This window comes from Sander lucioperca, chromosome 6 (genome assembly GCF_008315115.2).
Source record: "Sander lucioperca isolate FBNREF2018 chromosome 6, SLUC_FBN_1.2, whole genome shotgun sequence".
Lineage (NCBI taxonomy): Eukaryota > Metazoa > Chordata > Actinopteri > Perciformes > Percidae > Sander > Sander lucioperca.
The window spans coordinates 9,550,933-9,576,259 of record NC_050178.1 but is presented as its reverse complement, the minus strand read 5'-3'; the positions used below and the strand labels follow the sequence as shown (position 1 = coordinate 9,576,259).

Genomic DNA, 25,327 nt, shown 5'->3' with positions numbered 1-25,327 from the left:
CCGCCACACATTGCGTTTCTCACACGGAAAAACTATTTATAATATATTTAATATGCCGCAGTGCACAAAGTTTTGAACATGAGCAGAAATCTTGCTCAAACTTAACAGTATTACAGTCCAGGGGTTTATTAATAAATTAAAATGAATTAATGTATCATTGAGGTGAATAATTGTCATATGCACATTTAAGGAGGTTACTTCCTCAACAAAAGATGCAAAAGAGGAGGGAAGAGTAAATGATGCCTAGGCTACATGTGTGGTGACTCAGATATAATTAGAAAAGTCGATCTACAGGAGAATAAATAGTTGAAAGCAATACAGAATGCCTGATAGCCTTATTGCAATATATTACTTTATGTTTTTATATTTGGATTATAATCTATGTTTCCCTTTACATAAAGATATTTCCAGCATAAATTGATTCAGAAAAAGGTAGAAATAGGTGCATACAAATTCACCAGAATGCAGGAAATGAAGTGTTTAATGCTCAAACTTTTATGGGGGAGGACCCCCAGACCCCCCTCATCATTAGTCACCATGTAGAAATGGAATAAATACTTTGTATTTTGTTGAATTGTCAGTGCCATGTGTCAAATCTTTTCTTCTGCAAGTCTGAGCAATTATTAATAACAAAAAAGAAACACTAACAATAATAAACACCCCCATTCCCGCGATCGTCCAACCTGCCCCCCTCTTTGACCCCCTGACGGGGGGTAGACTGTCACTCTTGCCTGTCTTCAAAACTTGAGAGCCCTGTTATAGTCACACAAGGAGATATGTTATTGTAATTCAAACAACACAACGGTATTATGATTGATGATTAAGGCATGTCTGTAATATACCGGTAGGTCAATAATATAAAATACTGTAGATCAGTGCTTTCCAACCTTTCTGGTCTAAGGTTCCCCCACAGCACTGTCATATTAACTCACATACCCCGCCCTATCATTTCCCAATGTGTTCACACTATTCATTATAGCCTATTAAATTTAATATTCTTACATTTTCATGCAATTGAACTGTAAACATTTACGTTGGTTTGGTCAGAAATTCTACTAGCTAGGCCTACTACTTGAAGTGTGGCTTAATGTTTCAACAGTCATCCATTACTTTTAGTTAATCATTTCAACTGTTTAGTCAGTAGGCCTACTTTTAGCAATTTATTTCTACCATTCATTACTTCGCTATATGTTTTAACATCAGTGTTGAGCTGTTTTAGCTGATATATTGTTTTAAATAAATCATAATTTAAATTATTACAGTTTTTCTTGATTGCTTTGACCTGCTTAAAGAAACTGGGATCCACTCGGTTTTCATCATCACTGTCTCAGCAGAGCAGAAGACACCTCTTGCAAATGTGTTAACCCTTTCTCATTGGATTGACACATTTCCCCACCCTTTTGCAGAACAGTTAACACAGATGTCATTCAAGCAGTCCAAACTCCATTGTTTTAGCTATGGTAACCAAACAGAAACCATCTGTTCCTAACTATTAGAAACTACCTACATCAGTATGAAATCACTGAAGCACCTGTTTGACACTCCTTCACACAAATCTTCAATTAGCAATCAGTCTGCAGGGTTAGGCCATGTGGCCCCATCGTCAAGACAGAAGAGACTGAGTATCAACAGTGGATGACAAACAATAGATGTTTATACTTTTGGTTTTTATTTTCTTAATTTCTTATACTCTAATAGATTTTATTTTGGTTTACATGTATTATGTGTAATATTTACAGTATTTCAGTTTTCAGCCACAGTTTGAAAATAAGAATCAATGGAATCAATAAAATTTGCATCAAAGCATTTCTGATTCTGGATCCAATTCTCTGCAAGAAGGCAAAGTTGACAACAAATGGCATGAAAGCTACGTACAGTAATAGACTACAGTGACAAGCAATGGTGCACTGATTCGCACTGATTGCTGTATTTTGTTGTCCACTGTGTAATGGTTGATTGGAAGAGCTCATACACTTGTTTGCAAGTTGTGTTGTTTGAATGCATATTTTAAATGTTTTGACACGGTTAGAGCCTTTGGCAAACAAAATGTGTCATTTTGACCATAAGTGCCACTGTTTCAGCCTGTGTGTTAACTGTTTTGAAAATGTGGAGTTTGAGTTGACTGCTGCATCAAAGCAATCAAGAAAAACTGTAATTTGATTAGTTAAGCTGCTCCACAATCTTTCCAAGTACCCCGTGACAACAGCAGAAATACCCCTTGCTGGGGAATAACTGCAGGTGTTGTATCAAAGACTGTTCCCCCGTAGATATGCGTTTCCTGCTACTTGCGAAGTTATTGGAGATGAACAGCCAATCAGAATTGACCTTTAATTCTCCGATTGGTTGGTTTTGTGACACAGTTGTAATGCTGTGAAAATTTTAGCGAATGTGTCAAGAGTTGAGCGCGCACACAGTGAAGAGGTTGAGAGCGAGGGAGAAAGAGTTTTTGAGAGGGCACATGTTCAAAATGTAATGTAATGTGCTTGCAAAATATCGTTCGCTGTGCTCAAAACATACAGTTACTCACTCAGGAATGAGGCACATATACTGTATGACCCCATACTATACATGTACAAAATTTTTGGTACTCAAAAGGTACAAAAAATATAAGTTAAAAGATTTAAATTATATTTTTAGTCATTGTTTCTCTTCCTTATGATTTGTCCTTTCAGAAACAAACCTTGTTCCTCAAAGTAATCCACAGACCTTGCTGTGAACAGTCTCCTTGGTAACTATTCTTTTCCAAAGCATGGCTGTTACCTTGTTAATGGTGAGGTCTATTGAAAGGGAGATGTGTGGACTAGATTGCATAACAGGAACACTTTTCTATTACAAGACTCTGCTGATAAGTTTAAAACTTTGTTTTTAATTGTTTGATGCTTTGAGTACCACAAACCAAACAACATTTTAATGGTGGAAGATTCGGTGGGGGGAAATGTCAAAACCATCAAAACACTGAAACTGGTTAAATATTACTAGGATTAAAGTTTTTGTTTGTTAGTTCCACCCTCTTAACAAGCTTATGGCATGAAGATGAATTCATAAGATGCACAACAGCAATTTAGTTCTACAGTCAAGAGCAATAACATTAACTACATTCCTCCTCAACATAACCATTGTATATGTAGTACATCAGCATCAAATATTTTGCATGCTATAGGATTTTCTACCTTTGAGCCTTTATATGGTATTAAGGCCCCTAAGGCACTGGCCACCTCCTATCTCTAATAGTGAAATGTGGCATAAAAAGTCATTATAAAAACTGAGCCATTACTCCTTTTTTTTCCAAGGGTTTAGAACATTTGCATGAAATCACATATATGAGAGAGAAAATGATGGCAAGGCAGTTTTCACATTTCACTTCCAACGAGTCATGCTGCAGTATTATATGGCAATTACAGACATGGTTCACCTCTATTGGCTTAGCCATAAACTGTAATTCCCACATAGTAGTGATTCATTTGATTTTCTGAAGCTTTAGGGGGAGCTTGGCTCCATAACATATTTGATTTTTATGGGGTAAGTAAAAAAAGTCAACTTCAAAAGCAGCAAAACAATATAATTACTGGTACCGGTAGACATCTTTTCCATAATCAGTTTGTCATTTGTAAATTATGTCTAGCACAACAAACTTGGAACTGGACAAATAGAAATACTTATAACAATATATGATTCACATATAAAGCCATGTGAGCAGATGACAACACTGCAGGTTGGTGTGAATGCACAGTAGCCAAAAACTAAGTGTGCTATTAAAGTTGTTTGTGGTGCCATTACAGACCTGTCTCTAAAACTGGCATGTTATGACATTAATGTTGATGGTGGGGATTCAGAATCTGCTGACTGCATAGGATCTGAGGCTGATCGATACAGACTGCATGTATGTAAATGCAGTCATTAAATCTTTTTTCCAGTTAGGTGTCTTTTAGGAAATATGCAATAGCTATAGTGAAAGGCATGAGACACAAATAATTCTAATGAGTAAGAAAGGAAGAAAGTGTCCCTTTTGGTTTCAGGGGGCAGTAGGTGTCATTCTTTGATCTAAACATAAGGAATATTTTTGCATGACTCTGCAGAGGTGATTAAGTGAAGTTAGGCACTTGACAGCATCTGCTGCTGTTGAATGCAAATTTGCTGTTGTCACACTATCCACAGTATCAGCAAGAGCATGGCGTTGCATTCTTATTAACTAAGTCCTCATCTGTATGATGAAAATAGAGACAGAACACATGAGCACATTTAATCAGAAAGCCCTGTAGTATCCCTGAAGCCTAAACATTAGTTACCTATGCAGCTTGCATACAGTAGTAATATTCCCAATCTATTAATGCGTTTGACCTCAGGTACAGTACTTTCTGCTCTGTTTCATAGTCTGATAGTCAGTGTTTGAAGTTTGAAAAAGCCAGGACAATTGCAGAAGTGGAAATGTTGACTGCACTACACTAGCTGACCTCAATTACTTTCCCTATTGATAATATAAGAGACATTAGATAGATTATTCTACTTCCATTAAGCAAGTTGTTTTGGTCTCTGTGACTGTTTCTATTTCTCTGCATCTTTTGGCATATTTTCTGTGCATATATCTAAAACTAGCATTTTATTTTCCATTTTACTTCTTATGCATGTGCATCAATCCACATCAGATTCAAAAAGAGAGGTTTGTGATAGTCTATATTTTGCTTATTGTCACAATTGTCCAATAAAAAAAAAAAAAAAAAATGTAATAATAAGGGATGTCAAAATGAAGGCGATAATAATGAGTTAAAGGTGCAGTAGGTAAGACTTATAAAACTAACTTTCTGTCATATTTGCTGAAACTGACCCTATGTTTGAGTAGAACTACATGAAGCAGGTAATTAAAAAAAAAATCCAGCTCATCTGGCACCACCTACAGAACCACTACAGCCTGTAGTGCGATTTTCAAAAATCCACAGCTCCCTGTTCAGATGCACCAATCAGGGCCAGGGGGGGGTGTCTAACTGCGTGTCAATCACTGCTCATGCACACGCATTCATTCTCCCTTGTGGGGGGAGGGGCTTAGGAGACCGTTTTGGGCTTTAGCGGAAAGGGGGGAGGGACTGAGAAGTAGTCGATGTTAACATTTTTGGGCTAAGTCTTGGATCTTCGCAATCCTACCTATGGCACCTTTAACGCAAATTCCTTTTAAAGCCACAAATTATTTTGATGCGTGATTAACGCACTTGCGTTCTATGTTTTGGGCCTCGTGCCACGCCATAGTTTGGGAAATCAGGAAGCGATGCAGCAGTAACGTCAAGAGGAAGATGGTGACGGCCATGGATGTAGTTTACACTCTAAAAAGAATTACCTCAGGGTTATATCACAGTGTGTAAAAATAAAGCAACAGTGCTGAATATTTACAGTACTTATATTCACCTGGCAGTTGAGAATCAACACTGAACTTTCCAAATAGAGTTTCCATTTCAAATTTGAGTGCCTGTCAGCTGAATAAATAAAGATTTCAAAATAAAATGTACAGCAGGATGGCTTTTGTGAATGGTAAAGATGTTTTTCCTTACCAGACATTTTGTGCTTTGTCCATGCCTTTCCAGTTACTTCAAGGCCACAACTCCCCGGTCTCTCTCAGCACCACTGCTCCCTGAAGAGCATTTCATCTCTCTACACATCACAACGTCATGCTTGATCACGCTTTGTCTTTGTAGATAGAAGATAGATAAATACATTAATCTTGATCAAGCACATAAAAGGTATATAGTACACATGCACATTCAATAAAAAGCAGATTTCTGAATCTAAATGACAATGTGTGAGGCAATTGTCTTTCATGACCTGCGACTATGCAATATAAACGTGTATGTTTCAACCTAAATATTTTGTTTTTTTCCCTCTCGTAGAATGCATGGTTAGACTTCAGATAGAATTTATGTTAACAAATGTACCCTCATTCAAATACCCACTGAACAGAACATGACAGCAGCCATCATCAAAGCAGAAAGATTTCATGTAGAAATGAAAAAGTGATGAAAATTCAGCATCTACATGCCCCGCGAAGATTATTAATTCCCCTCATATTTTTCAAGAAAATTAATTCTGCTGACTGATTTGCTTTTGTAATAACCTAATAGTATGCCACTACCATGCTCAGCCGCCTGAGACTGATAGGGAGAAGAAAATATCGATTGAGAGGTCCTCACCGTGTGGTTACAGATTTAATGGAGAGATTCAAATTTGTTCTTTTTTTTTTTTTTATTCATACAAACATTTCTATAATTAGACGTATAAAAACAGAATATTTTTAAATTAAAGAATGAACAACACCAGATGGATATAAAAAACACGGATTCAGACAGAGCGTGGAATAAAGTCTCTAAACTGGTCTAAAAAATATGCCAGTAAATGCACGGTTAAGGATGAAAACAGTGTTCTATTGACAGAAGGGCTTTTTGTTGAAATAACGGTACTCTTATGAGGGTCTGATAGGAAGATGAAACAGCATTGGCCTTTTCAGGTGAGCTATGTTCATGACATTTCTCTCATCTGCTCTCTGAAGCCTGCTCAAAATGTGATGTCTATATGTTTTCAGCAGGACTGGCATTGCACTATATTTTACTCAGTTTGTGAGATGGAGAAGACATTTTAAAAACAAGCACTTTCTGGTTTGTCCTTCAAATACGCCCACACACTGTGTTCGCTTTAGTCTCAACTCTGCCTGGCAATGTTATATCTATTGTTCGTCTTCTGAATAAAATAAAGCCCCATGCATTAAAGAAAGTCTTGGGGCAGTTTATTTATTTATATACAGACGTGCATTTGTTTTTTTTCAATAGCGTGTAATATGTCCCTTGCCAGAATTGGATTTGTTTTTAGATTTTTTTCCTAGGCCAAAAAGAGGATGGCGGTCGAGGTAGGAGAGGAGACTTCTGGCTAGGTGAAGGAGAACGAGATGCATTAGCCAGATCAGATGTTTACTGTATGGGATGCTGTCTTGTCGCATGTCATATTCTATGTACATACAATATACAGGCACACTGAGTCAACACTGCTTTGTAAGCATTTTGCAACTCAACGACAGATGTAGCCAATATAGGCTGTAAAAAACAGTATAGTCATGTTATATCATCCCATCGGTTTGTAAAGGGATGTTTTGAAGCCTGAGTTTGGGTTTACTACTTAGTGTAAGGCGGGGTTAAAAAAGAAAGCACCTGTCAATCAAAAAAACCTGTAAGGGGGCTTGCTCCCACAGGGCTTTATCGGCCCTTAACTTTACTGTTATCGTGGAGTCTCACAGCTCTCATCAACCTCATGTCCAGCAGCAGCAGGCACCAGCATCCAGTGAAAAAGCTCTGATAAAGTAATTGTATTGTACAGTATCTGTACAGCACCAAACAGCTGACTATGACTGCAATATCTACTATGCAATATCTGCACATGGCAACTATGTTTTGATTAAGGTTAAGGAAAGAATGTGGTGTGGCAAAAAAAGTGGTTACGGTATGGTTAAGATTCTGTAACAGGTTCAGTTGTATACTTAACTGCTATACTTCATAGGGGGTTATTTTTGAAAATGACTGTAAAAATGATAAGTCATGGCCTATAAGAGTAGGTTGCACATTGTCAGACATATTCTAGTTTATACAGTTCTATTACTTATTCCATCCCACATCCAATGGCAGGACGGTCCTAGGTGTGGTGTTAAATTGCATAGGCCAGGCCTTCCTGGCTGAGTTATGTTAGCATAGTAAGCACATGTGGGTATAGCATGCTAACTTGCTAACATAAATAATTTCAATATGTTGAAATGTTTGTGAATGAGCTGAATGTAATACAGATACCTTGTCACCCAGCTCAGTGGTGCATTGCCGCCGCCTTCTGCTCTGGAGTGTGGCTCAGACAATAGACTTACAATATAATTCCCTTCAAAAGAGGAAGTGAGAGCTTCCAATAGGTTTTATAGTAGAGGGGACTGTACTATATTTTTTATGTTTCTTTGTTATTATATATATATATATACAATTACAATATTGATTTATATATATTTTTGGTTATTGTCTTAATTGATTATGAACTAACTTTGGTTTGTCTGTAGGAGGAGCTCTGGTTTAAAGGAGTAGAAGTTTGAAATCGGTTAGTTCAGGTGCAGACCTGCTGCTTGCTGCTAGCTGCCCGAAAGCACTAGGCTCGTTCAAGATGAACTGCGCCTCGCCTGTAAAGTGGACGAGAGCAGGCGGCAGCAGCCGGGGGCAGTGACAAAAATCCGCTCTCAAGTCGGACAGTTTCCAGCTGCCTTCAGGCTGAACAGGAAGTGACAGAAACACTGTGGTCCGATTCTGATTTAATAAAATGTTATCAGACCCATATATCAGCTTGTACACAGTCTCCAGTTGTTTTTATTATGACAGAGTAGCTGTCAAAATGCTCTACATGCGATCTGTTGCTGATTTTAATTAACAATATTAACAATATATATAACACACTGTAGATGATCCGTAATCTGAACAAATTTAGTCTCTCTGACTTCTAAACGTTACTATCAGCCACACAACATGTGGTTTGTACAGAATAAGCCTTTAAATCAGACAATTCAAAAACTATAAAAAATTTATATAAAACTTCATCATGTTGAGTCGATTCTGACCCAATCAGCTGTTAGATCAGCTGAGGGGCAGGCGTTTCCCATCATGCCTTGGATCCGCCTGGGTCTTGCAGTCGGTGAAAAGCAACTGCACTGCCTGCGTCTCAAACCTGCGGCCGCCTCGATCTCATATCTTTGACCACGTGTGCATGACATCAGAGCAAGTCAGGATCAAGTTGGACACAAATCTAACCGGCATGCATTGGGCGGCGATCGCCGGTGATCGATTCTGTGCAGACCTAGCTCATCTCGAACGAGCCTACTTATTTGTTTGTTGACTGAGGGATTTCCTTTTGGTTCTTTTGAGGTTGTTAAAGGTTAAGGGAAAACTTTTTTTTTTTAAACACAACAAACAGAAATTAGACCTGTCTGAATCTAGCATCCTGTTGCTCGGATCTGGCTAACTGCTGTATGGACTTAGACAACAATTAGTGTTGACTAATGTGGCAGTTTTGTAATTTTGCCAAAACACATCCTTTGAGTTTTCAAGCAGTTTGGCCAGTTTTTTCAGTCATCCAGAGCTGTCCTTGCAAAAGACTTCATCTTTGCATGTGTCCCTTTTCCCTGCTCTGCGGACTTATTGAAGTTAATTCCCACACTGTCTGTGAAACACTAGCTTGCATGCAAAACAGAAACACAGGAGTTGTAGCTACATCTAAAAACACTACAGGGTAACTCAAGCCCCTGCCCCCATCAGAATGTCAACAGGACATGTGCATACTTTCAATTGTTTTTATTACACTCCAGCTGCCTAACATGATTTTACCCTTCACGGATCTCAGACTCTGAACTGGAGAGCCTTTTAAGTGCTTTCCCCATCAAGTCTAATGCCTATGCTTTGTTTACACCTAAAACACTCCCCTTCACCCCACAATCAGATATGGTTTCTCAGTGCACATTATCAAAAAGCTTCCCCAGTAATACAGCAGCACAAAGTTTTAGATTGGAGGTTACATAAGGTGAGTGTTGAGAGTGATTTTGTAATAAAAGACAAATAAATTGTTCATGCTAAAACAACTGGTTGGGGAGGGAGCTGGTTAACAGATTCGTTTTTTTAGGATTAGAAAACATCCGGCAATGCGTATCTATGCCCATGAATGTTAGTTTTGGTGCTTCCAGCTTCGGGAGTTGTGCAGTTGATGTTTTTTAGAGTTCTGCAGTTAGTGAGTATCTAGAGGGTAGATTTACAACTCTTTCCTTTGATTTAGTATTTGAGTTATTTCTAAGTCCTCAGTCCTGTGCACGCACACACATACAACTACACACCCCCGACATTAACAGGCCTACATAGAGAATGTGTTTACTCCCAACACTCCACTGGCTCCCTCAGCCCAAATATTTAGACTGAAAGTCTCAAACTCTTTCCTTTGAATTGAAGTAATTGGTTGGTGTTTGAATATTGCAATGCAGTGTAGTGCAGCCCAGAGAAGGACTGTATGTGCTTACAAATGTGTAGTGTGTATGCACGTACGTACATGTGTCCAGCTTTATTAGTATTCAGTAGAGCCACATGAACGTGTCGGCTCCCTCTTTTAAAGTCACCCCATCCTCAACTCTCTGCTGCTCACTTGCTCTCTCCCCTTTCTATGCAAAGGTCCTAAGTGTGCCCTGTGGGCAGCTATTAATGAGGCACTATGTGGTGAGTCTTATTAAACCTTAATGACAGGCAAGAAACCTGCCTGGATGTCAATATGAGTTGGGCTCAGCCAATGATCAACATAGAGAATCTGTAATCCACAGTGTGGAAAAAAGGTCCCCTGCCAAGCTGGAGCCCTCTGTTATCTTCCATCTGAGGTTTGCTGTGAAACTGGCAATTTTGACGTTGTATAAAATGTTTGGACACACGACGTTGTCTGATGCACAGATTGAGAGCATAAAAAAGATGATGTGTATGCACAGATCACACAGAAGAATAAATAATTTAACTAAAACATTTATTGGAAGCTTAGATTTCATGAAGCCATATTCAGCTAATTCAACAGCAGAGAAAAGACATGGACGGCCCTTTAGCAAAGCCACAGGCCGATGAAGGTGATATGGATTGTAGAGCACAGAACTCATCAGGATTTGCTTCAGGAAGAGCTTGCCCATGTGTCACTCATGTTTAAGCTCTTCCTGAGGCTAGTCCTGGTATGTTAGGTACATATACATAAAATATTTCTTAGCTGCCAAAGACTTCATCCACATCTGTCCAGTTTGTTTTCAAATCCTTAGTAGGACAGCTGCTATAGAGGTGTGCCACTTTTTCTTAGATGTTCTTGTATCGCTGAATGTGGCTGACATCACATAATCTACTCTCACCAGACTCCTGCTGTACCATCACACCTTTTCTTCCATTTTCCCTTGGTTCCCCCGTGTCTGACTGATGATGTATGTCTAACGTCAGGTTGTAAACTATGACCTATTAGTGGTGATGAATGGTCACAAGGCACTCTGTCTCCCCTGGTTTGCTGCAGCTGAGGCATGCTGTTTTGGTTATTTCAGCCTATGTGTGCTGTCCTGACACATAAACAGAGAAAGGGGCTCTACCTACTGTATAAATGCAATTCATGAGTTTTCATAGTGAGAACACACAGCACTTAAAGTGTGCTCAGCAGATAGACTGCGTTAAACATGGACGTAGTCTCCGTGATGTCACCCGTAGGTTTCTGAAGAGCCATTGTGAAGCTCACTGTGGGTGGTTCCGGCCGTCGCCATCTTGGCAGTGCCTGACTCCGCTTGTCCCCAACTAATCCAAAAATGGGCGAAGACGTGGAGGGTTAGGGTTAAATGTGGATGGAGATGAGGCAGGGCCAAATGAAGCCTACAGTCTATGCTCGCCACCTGTGACGGCACCCACCTGTCACTCAAAGTGGCACACCCCTAATTGTGCACATTTTTAAGCCTTAAAGGTCACATATTATGCTTTTCTGTGTTTCCTGTCATATCTACAATGTTATTATGTTAGATTTTCATGTTAAATGTTGCCAAAACTTCAAATAATGAGGTAAACGTATTTTAGACAAATCCCTGTGAGCTAAAACGTATGAACACTCTGGTTTCAACAGTTTTTTCTACTCTCGCCTTCTATGATTGGTCATCTGCTCCAAGTAGGCAGGACTGGAGTGGTTGTTTTTTTTTTAAGCCACTGCGGTGTTAACATTGTCCCATGTAACTACATGCTAACGGCAGTAAACAATGTCACCTTTTCTGCCAGTGTCGTTAAATTCTCCCCAATTCCGGGTCACATTACTCCTGAAACATTTTCTGTTCGTAGTATTTGGTTTAAAAACCTTTATTTGCTATTTTTGATGGTAGAAAGTGCTGCTTCGTTCCACTACAATCTAACGTTAGCATACTGTTAACTATTAAGTAGCTACATGCTAACGCGACATAGCTGTATTCTCGGCCAATGCTGGTCATTTCTCCCCAAATTCCGGTCACTTACTGCTGGGACATGTCCGGTTGTGTAATATTTGGTTTAGAAGCCTTTATTGGTAATTTTTCACGGCACAAAGTCCTGCTATAGACTCCGTTGCAGTAGCTCCAGCTTCAACTAGTGAAACACGGAGAGGAGGCTCCAGGATGCGTGCTGGCCAATCAGAGCAGACTGGGCTTTTTCGGGAGGAGGGATTAAAGAGACAGGCGCTCCTACAGAGCGTCTCATACAGAGGGTGAATATAGGTGCAGCAGCCATGGGCATTATGAGAGAGTGTTTTTTTAACATTAAAGCATGTAAACATGTTCTAATACAAACACAAAATGCAAGTATAATCCTGAAAATGCTATATAATAGTTGCCCTTTAATATAATTTAAATGGGTCAGTTATTTTAAAATTGTTGTCATGCAGGGGAAATTGGCTTTATAGACAAAAAACGATTTTGTGCCAGGTTGTAAACATGTTTAATCATGGGGGTCCATGGGGATTGACTCCCTTTTAGAGCCAGCCTCAAGTGGCCATTCGAAGAATCACAGTTCCACATTGACTTTATTTTTCAGCCTCGGAGGATGCCACTTGGTTCAGACCAAACACAAAGCAAATTTTTTTCAAACGTTATGTTAGTTACCTTATGACATTGGTGCTAACATGGTACATAGTAAAGTATAACCGACGGCTGGAAGCCCTACCTTTTTTTGTCTCTGTACAGTACTGACGTTGAGTCATAGAGCTACGGGTGGCCACAGACGGCAACAATGAGTCCATCTTCCATTTCTGATTCTAAGCGACGTCAGGAGAATCTCAAGGCTGATGGCTTTGGCAACACAGCGTCACGCAAATGTTTCACTCAAGTTGAAGCATTTCAACTCGCCCAAACTTGTGTTCACGTCAGCCAGGGCAAATTTGTATCTATTCATGTCTTTGCGTTGACTTGGTATGTAATCACGTCTCAAGAAAAATTTGCTTTGCGTTTGGTCTGTACACACCTTAGCACCTTAACAACACTTTAGGATGCTAGTTTCAGTCGGTCAGTCAGCTGGTCAGAAGGTTGAAACTGCTTTGGTCCAGTTGGGGGACAGTAGTAGGACTTTTTCTAGTAGTAGGATCTAAGATTGTTTTTGACAAAACATTTAACAATTACTATATAGCTAAAAACTAAAATGACAAACCAAACCTATTTTGCTATATTCATTTTCTCATTTTACCGATATTGGCATGCTTTTTGAAGTTTATCATGTTTTAGCATTCCAGATTAGTGGATTGTCCTTTCAGCTAAAGAACACTGCAGGAAAGTAAGAGCTAATAAGTGCTGTGATTTGATATCTTGACTTTGACAATCAAGCAAGGCACATTTTTATTTGTTCAGCACCTTACGAACAAAAAGGCAATGATAGTGATCAGGTACACAAATGGATAAAAACAACAACTAAGTTTGTAAGTACATTTTACAGAGCAGAAAAAATAGGCACAAATTTGATAAAATAGCAGTGGCCCACAGAAAAGTTTTTAGTCTTAATTCATAAGAGTTGGAGCAGATGTTAGAGCATGTTTTCTGAGATGAGGTGTGTAGAAGCTAAAAGATGCTTCACAAGGCTTTGTTTCAACATGAAGCAACTGGTCCCAGTCGACCTGAGAGGTCTGAACGGCTTGTAACACAGATGGCAGATTCATAGATATTTTCACTTTAAACTATTTAAAAGTAATACTGCTTTAAAACCATACAGTATGTAGCCAGTGCATTGATGTGACAAGTCCACTCTGCTTTCTTAGTCTTAGAACTCCAGCAGAAAACTGGAAAGAACATTTCAGTCACATTCCAGCCTGCTAAAAATAAGTCCCTGGACAACCTTTTCTATGTTGTACGTGATGCAAATCATGTAATTCCTGCTACGGCGAGCAGATTCTATATTCTCTTGATGTGGCTGACAGTAGGGTGACCTTGTGAGACCGTATGTGGTGTTTTTTTTTCCTCTGTCAAGTGTCAGAAGATTTAAAAATGTGTCTTTTTATGCCTCAAAGAAACTGCATGAAGTCCGGTCAAAGGCAGGACATTGTTCAAAATTCCAAAAACTATGTGTGCAACAATTCTAACTCGACATTCAAACATTGCAAAATGCTATAAAAACTATATTGTACAGTTAAAAGTGACTACAACATGTGTGACACACAATATGTTTACATACCCTTAATTTGCAACAGCAAATATGTTTTGAAGGAAACATAATGCACGTGGATTATGTTTTCTATATATACAGAACTTCTACAAGACAGGGTTGGTGTGTGTGTGTGTGTGTGTGTGTGTGTGTGTGTGTGTGCGTGCACGCACGCTCTGCAGGTAAGTACAAGATTCATGTTATTTGTCCATAGAAATTGCAGTGCTCCAATCCTCTTCACTGTGACATGCCAATCATAGCAAATCCCCAGCTGAAGTACTTATAAATCTGTTTGACCTTAAATACTGTTGTGGAAATGCATGAGTCGAGCTGAGGTCAGTCGAGCTTAGTGCGACCTTACGCAACATCTATCCCCAGACCCACTTGACCCTTTACTACAGAGAACCACCAGTCAACCAGTGACCTAAGTTAACCTCTGCTACTGTGAGCGCAAGCATCATGTGTCGATCGATCGATATGTGATACATTGTGATGTATGTTCATGTGTGTGGGTTGCTACACTGTGCTGCAACATGGTTTTCAGTGTGGAATAAAAGCATGACTGGGGTTTGTACTTAGCATCTGATGTCATGACAACCTCAGGGGACATTTTGGCAGGGGCATTGACAATGATACATCTGTGACCTTTCTGTTTCTCAGGTAAATTGAAATGAACGCTGCATCTTACACAGACATGATGAAAATAAATAGACAAAATATTTGTCTCATTTATAAAACTTTATTTGGTTTTGTAAGATTTCTTATCTGCGGAAAAAACAGACTTAAACACAAAATGAAACTTGTCAGGATTATTTTGTGAATTTTCCTTCTAAATCTTTCACTGATCAATTTCACTAAATTGAATGTACAGCTCAATACAACAACACTTTAGGTCTACCATTAATTCAGTTTGAATACAGCATAGCAGAGACAATCAAATTAATTTTCCCTATTACAGTAATTTGAACACAAATACTGTGTATTGTATGCAAGTATATGAAAAACAAGCAACAAACCCATAAAAAAGCGTTACAAATTTGACATTAAGATACTTTATATAGAATATTTTAAAATTAGAAAACAAGATTAGTGAAACATTTTTCCATATATGTCCCTCCAATACACCAGTTTCCTCTGCTTTGCTGCTTTTCTGGCTTACATAATCGATTCTGCTCTTTGTGTTTGGAGCCACTTGGTATGCATCACGTCAAAAATATGAAGTGGTTGAAAGTGGAATTAAGTCGAAACTGGCCCACCTCACTATCTCCCACTTTAAACAAGTTACATTTCAACGAGTCGCCCACCATTACATTCAAAAAAAGTCTTAATATTCGGATTACTTAAATTAGTAATTTTGGGTCAATGCAATTTTAATACAAGTATTACCACATGTATAATTTTTTGACTGCAACAACAACACCTAAACTTTATAAATCGTTTTCATAAAAAGTAGGTATAATTTGTGTTTCTGTTGTGTTGGACAGGATTGTTCAATAAAGTGGCCACTGATTGTATATGTTATATCAACATGAAGAGTGATACATACCTGCCAACATTGGGCTGTGAAAAAGAGGGAGAATTTTTGGGGTGCAAATTGCTGGCATCGCCAGCTGTAAGTCATGACTGGTTTCCCAAAGTACGAGGCTCTGTTGCGGCATAGCTCTCTCTCTCTCGTAGCCCTTTCACGGAGCTCCTGCAGCTCTTCATTCAATAAACTGTCGGTACACTTACAAAGTTCTCTATGCTTCGGCTAACATGCAGGGACCCTCACTATGCTACCGTTGAAGTTTGGTGATATTTTGAGCCTTTTTAGTGGTATAAATAGCAATTTGTTTTTACTTTCCCTGTGCCCCGAATACTAGCGCTGTAAGCTAACCAGCGGTCCGCGCTAGCTTCGTTCAAGCTACAAATACAATCAATTAGCATGAAAACATGTCCCAGAGAACGACAGAGGTCGCTATCCCCTAGGTTCGTTTTGCGCTGGAATTGTCCTTTAAATTCCATAGCAATCCAAAATGAACACAAATGTACTTGTGTAGTCTTTGTTCTCCCTAATGTGAGCAATTGCAGAGTAAGGAAACATGTCTGCAACCCTTTTTCTGAACTCCTTACAAAATGAAATAGAAATGTTGTTCTTTGCGACTAGCATGAGCATGGTACGGTGGCCCTGAAGTGCAAATCACCACAGCAATTAGAGAAACGCGACGGCAAATATGAAAACACGACAGCGAATATGAAAACACGACGGCAAATAGGAAAACACGACGGCAAATATGAAAACACGACAGCAAATAGGAAAACACGACAGCAAATAGGAAAACACGACAGCAAATAGGAAAACACGACAGCAAATAGGAAAACAAAACGGCAAATATGAAAACACGACAGCAAATAGGAAAACACGACAGCAAATAGGAAAACACGACAGCAAATAGGAAAACACGACAGCAAATAGAAAAACACGACAGCAAATATGAAAACACGACAGCAAATAGGAAAACACGACGGCAAATATGAAAACACGACGGCAAATAGGAAAACACGACGGCAAATATGAAAACACGACGGCAAATATGAAAACACGACGGCAAATATGAAAACACGACAGCAAATAGGAAAACACGACAGCAAATATGAAAACACGACGGCAAATAGGAAAACACGACAGCAAATATGAAAACACGACAGCAAATAGGAAAACACAACAGCAAATATGAAAACACGACAGCAAATAGGAAAACAAAACGGCAAATATGAAAACACGACAGCAAATATGAAAACATGACAGCAAATAGGAAAACACTTCAATAAATCACAAAACACAACGGCATTAACTTCTACCGGAAAAGGTAGGGCCTATCTAGCAGTGGACGGACCCTCCTGATTGGACAGATGCACTGTCTGTCTTTCGCGCTCCCAAATCACCCACAATCCTATGCGCGCGGCTTTGCCGGCTCGTTAAAAAAACAACAACAATGGTGGACCTAAGTGGGAGTTGGAGCGGCATCGCTGATGGCACAATTAACATTTAAATGTAAGTATATTTAGTGTTTGCCGTACATTTGTTATCACCGTTAATGTGTTACATCAATGTCAAGTGTTACGCATTAATGCTGGTACAAATTGCTATTATAATTAGGTAGATACACCCCGAGCTAACGTTAAGCTAACTGAACCTATCATTTAACATTAGGCTGTTAGCTAGCTAGCTGTGTTGCTGTCTTTTATGCCATTTGTGTTCGTAAAGTTTAATGTCCGGTGGCATTTTCATCCTCTTTTTGTAAGCCGTTACTGTATATGCGTAATGTTAGCAGAGATTTAGAAATTGGTTTGTTTATCAGTTGTAGCTGCAGGATTGGAGGTAAAGCTGCACCTTGTTAACTTCACTAGCAACGTTAAATGAAAGCTAAAATGTATGAGTAGTTTCCCATGTAACAAGTATAACATTCCGTTATAGCATTTATAATGGTAAAGATCTTTTTCTTGTGTTTGCTGTCTTTTAACAGGGACTAAGGAACAAATGGAGGCTGCACTACAACGCTGAAGTTGGCATCCGATTCGCAGCTTCCGATTCGGCAGTTAAGGGGAAATTTAAGGGGAACTTAAAACTGTCCGATTCAGCAGGGAAACATAATTTACATTGCTAAGTGACTGATCCTCCGTTTTTTGAACCTCTTACTGTATTGAATGAGTGTTAGTCATTAAGGTAAATTATTAATTATGTCTAAAACACACTTTTAGATTTGTGAAAGTTTTAGTATTGTCTTTATGAGAACACAATAAAGGGAGATTTCACCGTTTTTCTAAACTTGTCAAATCAGGACTAAATTATCCCAGAGAGTCTAAGGAGTCTTAAAAACACAGTTTGAGATTTGTGAAAGCTTTATTCTATTTGTGAAAATGCAATAAAGGGAGATTTTACTGTATTTTTCACATATAGACTACATTGGACCAGGTCCAGATCCAAAACACAATACTTAAGACTTGTCAAATCAGGACTAAATTATCCCAGAGAGGCTAAATAAACTGTTTTATTTTATTGCCACAGCATGGCCTTTGCTAATTGACATTCAACGTACAAGTCCACGTCTCTCCATGTCATTTCTTATATCCATGAGCAGGTCTTCCTTCTCACTTCAAAAGAAAAGTAGAAAAAGTTATTTTTACCTTTTGGAAATCAATCCAAATATCGTCATAGATTTGCCAGTGGTTTAATTTACTCTTCAAATCCTTCTCCTTCAACATAAGTGTTGTTTTCTCACCTTTCCTCAGAAAAAGAGGCAGGACTGAGTATTTATTAAGATTTTTTTTAATTCATACTTCATAGGCCATTGTCTCAGGTGAGGAGCAACCCCACTCCTGGGGAACGCTGGGTCCCAATCTTCTTTGATGATGAAACCCAGCTGGACAGGATTGTGAAATACCTGTCAAACTTCCTCGACAGCTGTGACACACTCTCTGATAAAGTGTGCACCATGGTGTCTTCTGACAGGATCAAATACATCCTAAATGTGTTGCTGTCAGAGATAGGTCCACAGCAGTTCCACATTATATTCATGAAGACATTTTTTTCTATGACTTAAAGTGGCTATATGTAACTTTCAGTTTGTGTTAATTCTAGCGGCCACTTTGGACAAAAGTGGTAGTATTTTCACCACACCTGCTGTCGTAAAGGTCTTTTCTTTACGGTGCTGTATTGCCCACTGTAGATTACCAAGTTTGCGTTACCGTGTTTACACAAGTACAGGGGAAGACCTGCTCATGGATATAATAAATGACATGGAGAGTGTGAGTTAATTCTTGTCCAGTTTTGACAAGTTTAGGTATTGTGGTTTTGGATGTGGACTTGGTCCAATGTGGTCTACATATGCAAAAAACAGTAAAATCTCCCTTTATGGCATTTTCACAAATAGAATAAAGCTTTCACAAATCCCAAACTGTGTTTTTAAGACTCCTTAGCCTCTCTGGGATAATGTAGTCCAGATTTGACAAGTCTAGGTGGATCTAGACCTAGTCTAATGTGGTTTATATGTGAAAAAAAACTTATTGTGTTCTCATAAAGACAATAAAGCTTTCACAAATCTAAAAGTGTGTTTTAGACATAATTATAAATTTACCTTAATGACTAACACTCATTCAATACAGTAAGAGGTTAAAAAAACAGTTTTAAGTTCCCCTTAACTGCCAAATCAGAAGCTGCGAATCGGATCACCAGAAGGGAGAGATGAGAAGGAGAGGGAAAGCAAAAGACAAGCAGGGAGACAGAGGCCAAAAAGAGATGTTGAATAGATTATTTGCTATATTAGAGATTGCCATTAAAAAAATAAAATCATTAAATTAACTAGTTTGTCTGTGTCTTTTAAGTTTCTGGGTGTGTATATAATATAAACTGTTTTTCAATGTTTATTTTTCCATCAAATTATGACCTGGACACAGGAAACTTCTAACTGAGTAATTATATTCAGATGCTACCTGTTTTAATAACTAGTTAGGTATACAAGCTCTAAAAAGACATTAATGAAACGTGTATCTTTATTATAACATTTATTCAAACATTACTATATACTGTACACAAGTATATTCAACATGAAGCGGCGATCAGACTCAGCTCCCGATGATGGTGTTGCTTCCGGACTGCAGACAGAAGGAGAAAGATTAGGTTAGTCCAGTAGTTATCCAACCTGTCCTGGTAAGATTAGGTTAGTCCAGTAGTTATCCAACCTGTCCTGGTAAGATTAGAATTGTATCACAAGTATATTTAAGCATACTGAAACATGAAGGTACTTCATGTAACTGTGTAGTGGTGTAGTTTCTTCATCATGGTCTTAACTGACAACTGTTGACCATTTAACACACTTACACCTACCTTTACTGTATTAGTGGGTGTTTATCAATGGAGGTATTATGACTTTTCATATGTTGGTTGTAGCCTTGTAGCTTGTGTGTTTACAGTACTATTTACCCTTTCTCACTTGCAGTTTAATGCATATCATACTGCCTGTGGTAGCTCATTAGCTGGTAGTGTTTACGTTGTAGTTGCTGATCATATTTTGCACTGCATTTGTCTGAAAGTTAGAAGCTACTGGACAATGAGCTAATGTTGCATACATGCAGTAAACTACAAGCTAATGTAAACGGTTAGCTACTGCAATTCTCCTTACCGGTAAGTGTTATGACAACTACAAACATGAACTCCCACGAGTTTTTAATTTATTGACATGGGATAAATAAGACAAAACGACTATTGCTTACATTAAAGCCTATCGGTGTCGGTAACGTTACCTACCTTTGCACGTTGCGAGCAAAGTTCCTGACAGAATATTCTCCTCCTGCAAGCAGACTGACGCCGATTCACCAACAGCACAGTTCATAGTTCCACATCCATTTCGTCCAGTGTTTTGAAATGAGAAACGGCTAGTCCGTCTGTTAAAAGCATAGACAGTGAGGCACTTTTATTTTTTCACCTCTCCTTCCTGTCAAAAGACAGACAGTGCATCTGTCCAATCAGGAGGGTCCGTCCTCTACTAGATAGGCCCTACCTTTTCCGGTAGAAGTTAATGCCGTTGTGTTTTGTGATTTGTTGAAGTGTTTTCATATTTGCTGTCGTGTTTTCATATTTGCTGTCGTGTTTTCATATTTGCCGTCGTGTTTTCATATTTGCCGTCGTGTTTTCCTATTTGCTGTCGTGTTTTCCTATTTGCTGTCGTGTTTTCCTATTTGCTGTCGTGTTTTCATATTTGCTGTCGTGTTTTCCTATTTGCTGTCGTGTTTTCATATTTGCTGTCGTGTTTTCATATTTGCTGTCGTGTTTTCATATTTGCCATTGTGTTTTCCTATTTGCTGTCGTGTTTTCCTATTTGCTGTCGTGTTTTCTTATTTGCCGTTTTGTTTTCATATTTGCTGTCGTGTTTTCATTTTTTCTGTTGTGTTTTCCTATTTGCCGTTGTGTTTTATGATTTGTTGTTGCGTTTCTCTAATTGCTGTGGTGATTTGCACTTCAGGGCCACCGTAGCATGGACATGGACTAGCATGTACACCAACAGTATATGGGTTGATTATGTTGCTCTGTCAATCAAATCTGATAAACACAGTCCTGATGTAAGCAAATTAGCTGACATTTTGACTGTTCAGTTCTTAAAGCTTTAGTGCATTCAAGCCATCGCCAAATGAGTTGCTACAAAGCTAATTAAGACTATCAGCTCCACACAACTCTCTCTGTATTTCTCAGTATGGTTATATTCAGAAAATTGTGTTGTCCTGCGACTTTCCCGCGCAGAAAATCAAGGGAAGATAATTACCTCTTTTAAAGAGTCTTTAAGGTTATGATTTCTGGGCTTTAAACCATTGTTTAAACTCTTATCTTTTTGGAAAAGGTGTCCTTTATGCAAGACTAGACTAAATCTAAGACTCTTTAAAATGTTTACGTTCTTGTGTTTTTATGGTTGTTACTGTTGCTTGTGTATTATTGGTTTGGAAAATGAACTATATCGGTATAATGTATGAATGTTGCAATTTTCCTTCATCAACTGAAAAATGCAAACAATGACCCTCCTCCCTCTCTACATGACTTATATTATTTGATATTGTATATGGCTTATACAGCACTGAATTCAATAACTCAATGTGTCACAGTACTACAATAGCTTCTGGCTAGATTCCATTTTAATACCAACGACCGCACAAGGCCAGGTAGCCAAGGTGTTTTTTTTTGTAAATGTTTCCTCCACTATCCTGTATATAAATCATTCACCAGTGAATGAGCTACTGCCAGCAGATGAAGGGACATGAATCTCTGGCTGCATGAAAATTTCAAGCAATGGAAATGTAGCCATATGTAAGCTGAATAGATGTTTTTGTTGTTGTTGTTGTAGTGTTGTCCTTTTTGGGATGGTGAATGGAGCAAAGATGGATACTGTAGATAGAATATAGTAGATGTAAAATGTTGTATATAGCTGTGGCGAGTAAACGTGCCAAAGATTGTCATGAGGTTGCAGGTTGCAAGGCACTAGACAATTTCACAAGTCTTCAACACAGTACTGAGCATGGCACTTCTGATTTTTGTCCACATTAGTACCCTTACTTGTTATTAACAGTAGTGTTAATAGGCTGATATTTATATCAGAATAGGCTATATATCATGATTTATTAGGACAAACCAAGCAATATTATGTACAATCAGACATTCAGCACCCCCATATCGCCCAAATGGATTTTCAGACACTGCGACGATTCGACTGTGAGATTGGCAGCCGTTTCAGTCTCCTTAGATCAAATTGTCGAATAGTCGACTATTCTGGGTCACCCCTACAAGATAAACGTATATCCAAGACAAATGCAATAATTATGTCATGTAACTCCTGAAGTAGGGTACTGCAACATGTGTCCTTTGGTTTAATTAAAGGCATTAATTTATGATTCTGTTATTATACAGTTTTGGGGGGAAAAATGAATATTCAAATCCCAAAATTGAAAATCGAATACCTACCTAACTAATAAATAAATAGTGGAACATTCGGCTCTAGCTCTATACGCAAGTGGTGTTTCCTTCTGTTAAGTTCTTCTGACTGGTGATTGATTGTGTTCCTTGGAAACCATTGTACTGTAATAGTTCTTGGAAGTGAATCAATTTTCACTTCAACAGTCAATAAAAAGAATCAACGGGAAAAAAAACTCTCAATCACTTAGCAAACTCACTGGACCTGATCATAATGGCTGGCAATTATTTGAATGTTCTAATAGTGGAGAGAGACCTTTTGACTGTCTCTCTTTGAAAAGCCAGCGTAGGTGGTTTGCATTGTTCAATGTTCAATGCTCACTTTCCCCATAATTGATGCAGCTTTCCCATGATGTGTTCCAAAGATTTGTTCAAACATATAGCACAGCTGTTTAAAATATATTTTGGACAGTGTGAAAGGTTTAGCCAAAGGAGATCTGACAGTTAATATGTTTGGCCACTACAATCTTCCACAAATATAATAATATAATAATAAATCTTATACAGTTGGAAAGCCTGTTTAGTTCCCTTTCAATTGGTGCCCCATTTGTAAGGAACATGCATTTGTGGGATGAGCAGCAGCGCTGAGTGTGTGGGTTGCGCCCATGAAAAATTTGCCAAATCTTCTCTGCCATTGCCAAACAAGTTATTCTGCCATTGACTCGTTTGGTGTTTGGTAGATTGGATGATTGAAGTTTGAAGAAACAAGACATTTTGGCAATTTAACAATTTATTCATTTCACAAACAGGAGCCTCAGTAGCGTGTGGAAGAACCATACACAGCCACAAAAGCCTGGCACCTCCTCCTCATGCTGGTCACCAGCCTGGTCACACACTGCTGTGGGATGGCATCCCATTCTTCAACCAGCATTTGTCGTAAGTCAGCCAACGTGGTTGTGTTGGTCACTCTGGCACGAACAACACGCCCAAGCTGATCCCACAAGTGTTCAATGGGGTTGAGGTCAGGACTGCTGGCAGGCCATTCCATCCTCTCCACTCCCACATTCTGGAGGTAGTCTCTGATAAACCTCGCCCTGTGGGGGCGAGCGTTGTCATCTTTGAGGATAGAGTTCGGTCCCAGACTGTGGAGATATGGGATTGCCAGTGGTTGCAGAATCTCATCTCTATATCTCTCTGCATTGAGATTGCCTCCAATGATGACAAGCCTTGTTTTTCCAGTGAGGGAGATGCCGCCCCACACCATCACACTGCCTCCACCAAAAGGTGTTACTCTATCAGTGCAGCAATCAGCATAGTGTTCTCCGCGTCTTCTCCACACTTTGACCCTTTGATCTAACTGCCGTAGGCAGAATCATCCAATCTACCAAACACCAAATGAGTCAATGGCAGAATAAGCTGTTTGGCAATGGCAGAGAAGATTTGACAAATTCTTCATTGGCGCAACCCACATACTCAGTGCTGCTGCTCATCCCACAAATGCATGTTCCTTACAAATGGGGAACCATTTGTAAGGGAATTAAACAGGCTTTCCAACGGTATAAGATTTATTGCCATATAGCATTGTTACCACAGAGAAATAATCTACCAAACACAAATTTCCTTACTTTTTGTGCTAAGTTTAATATTTAAGTGATAATACGTGTTTTTGTGCTTTTGTTCTCAGACAGCACCACGTACAGACATGCAATGCTGTCTGAGAACTAAAGCGGGGAGATGCACGGAAATACTTATGTTTTCACCAAGGTGTGAAATAATGGAAAATGAGCTCCAAAAACTAGAACTGCATATAGTTCAGCTGTAACATGGGAAACAATACCAGCAGGAACTATGCCATGCATGCAGTGTATCTGATGTATCAACCAGATCTGCAGAAGTGTGATAAAAAAACAATCAAATGCCTCTATTGACTTATATATAACTGTTGACACCCCCTTACAAACAAACTACATATACAGTACTATGCATGCCAAGCACAGGCTTCTACACTGAAATGAAACCAAGCTGACCACTAATTGTTATTGAATGTAGTATATATTGAAATACATTCAACCCTGTTATGCATCTGTGCAAATATGAAGTACAATTAATACGGAGTCTAGCATTACAGCATTTTTAGTAAAGTAAAATCTCCTATGTGAGTCTAATGGCACTTAACTTGACTACCTGAAATGGATTCCCAGGCCTTTCTATTAAATATGAATGTGTATACAGAGAGGCTAAACAGGCTTTGAATAAGATCAATCAGTTTGGATTAGGTTAAAAAAGTATATATATATATATATATATATATATATATGTATATATATAGATCTCTGTTTTGGATGTGATAAAACAGCATACTCCAATCACAGCCTTTATTTAAATGAAACACAATATGCATAAAGGTGCCAACATTTAGGGCAGTGGTTCCCAACCTTTTTTTCTTGGCGCCCCCCCTACTTATGTCTAAGAAAAGCTGAGCCCCCCCTCCGAAACCGAAGTTGAGGTAACTGTCCCTTACTTTCTTTTTTGATACAGAGGAGTTATCAGCACTTTTACGTTTCTCTGCCATGTTTCGTTCATAAAATAGTGATGCCGTGGCGGGATGATAGCAGCTAGCAGCTAGCAGCTAGCAGCTGACCTGATGACAGCAGGGTCCCAGGTTAAGAGGTCCCGGAGGTTTGGCCTACTAAGTAGCCTGCCTACAAGT

The 25,327-nt window shown here is 38.8% G+C and overlaps 1 long non-coding RNA gene across 1 annotated transcript; it reads right to left on the bottom strand.

Moving 5' to 3' along the window:
• Nucleotides 1-825: 825 nt before the first annotated feature.
• LOC116051314 lies at nt 826-24,657 on the bottom strand. The gene is made up of 3 exons (XR_004105322.1): nt 24,645-24,657; nt 17,566-17,569; nt 826-966 (listed from the first exon to the last, which is right to left on the bottom strand). It is a non-coding gene; the product is annotated as an uncharacterized LOC116051314 (long non-coding RNA).
• Between the last annotated feature and the right edge of the window lie 670 nt (nt 24,658-25,327).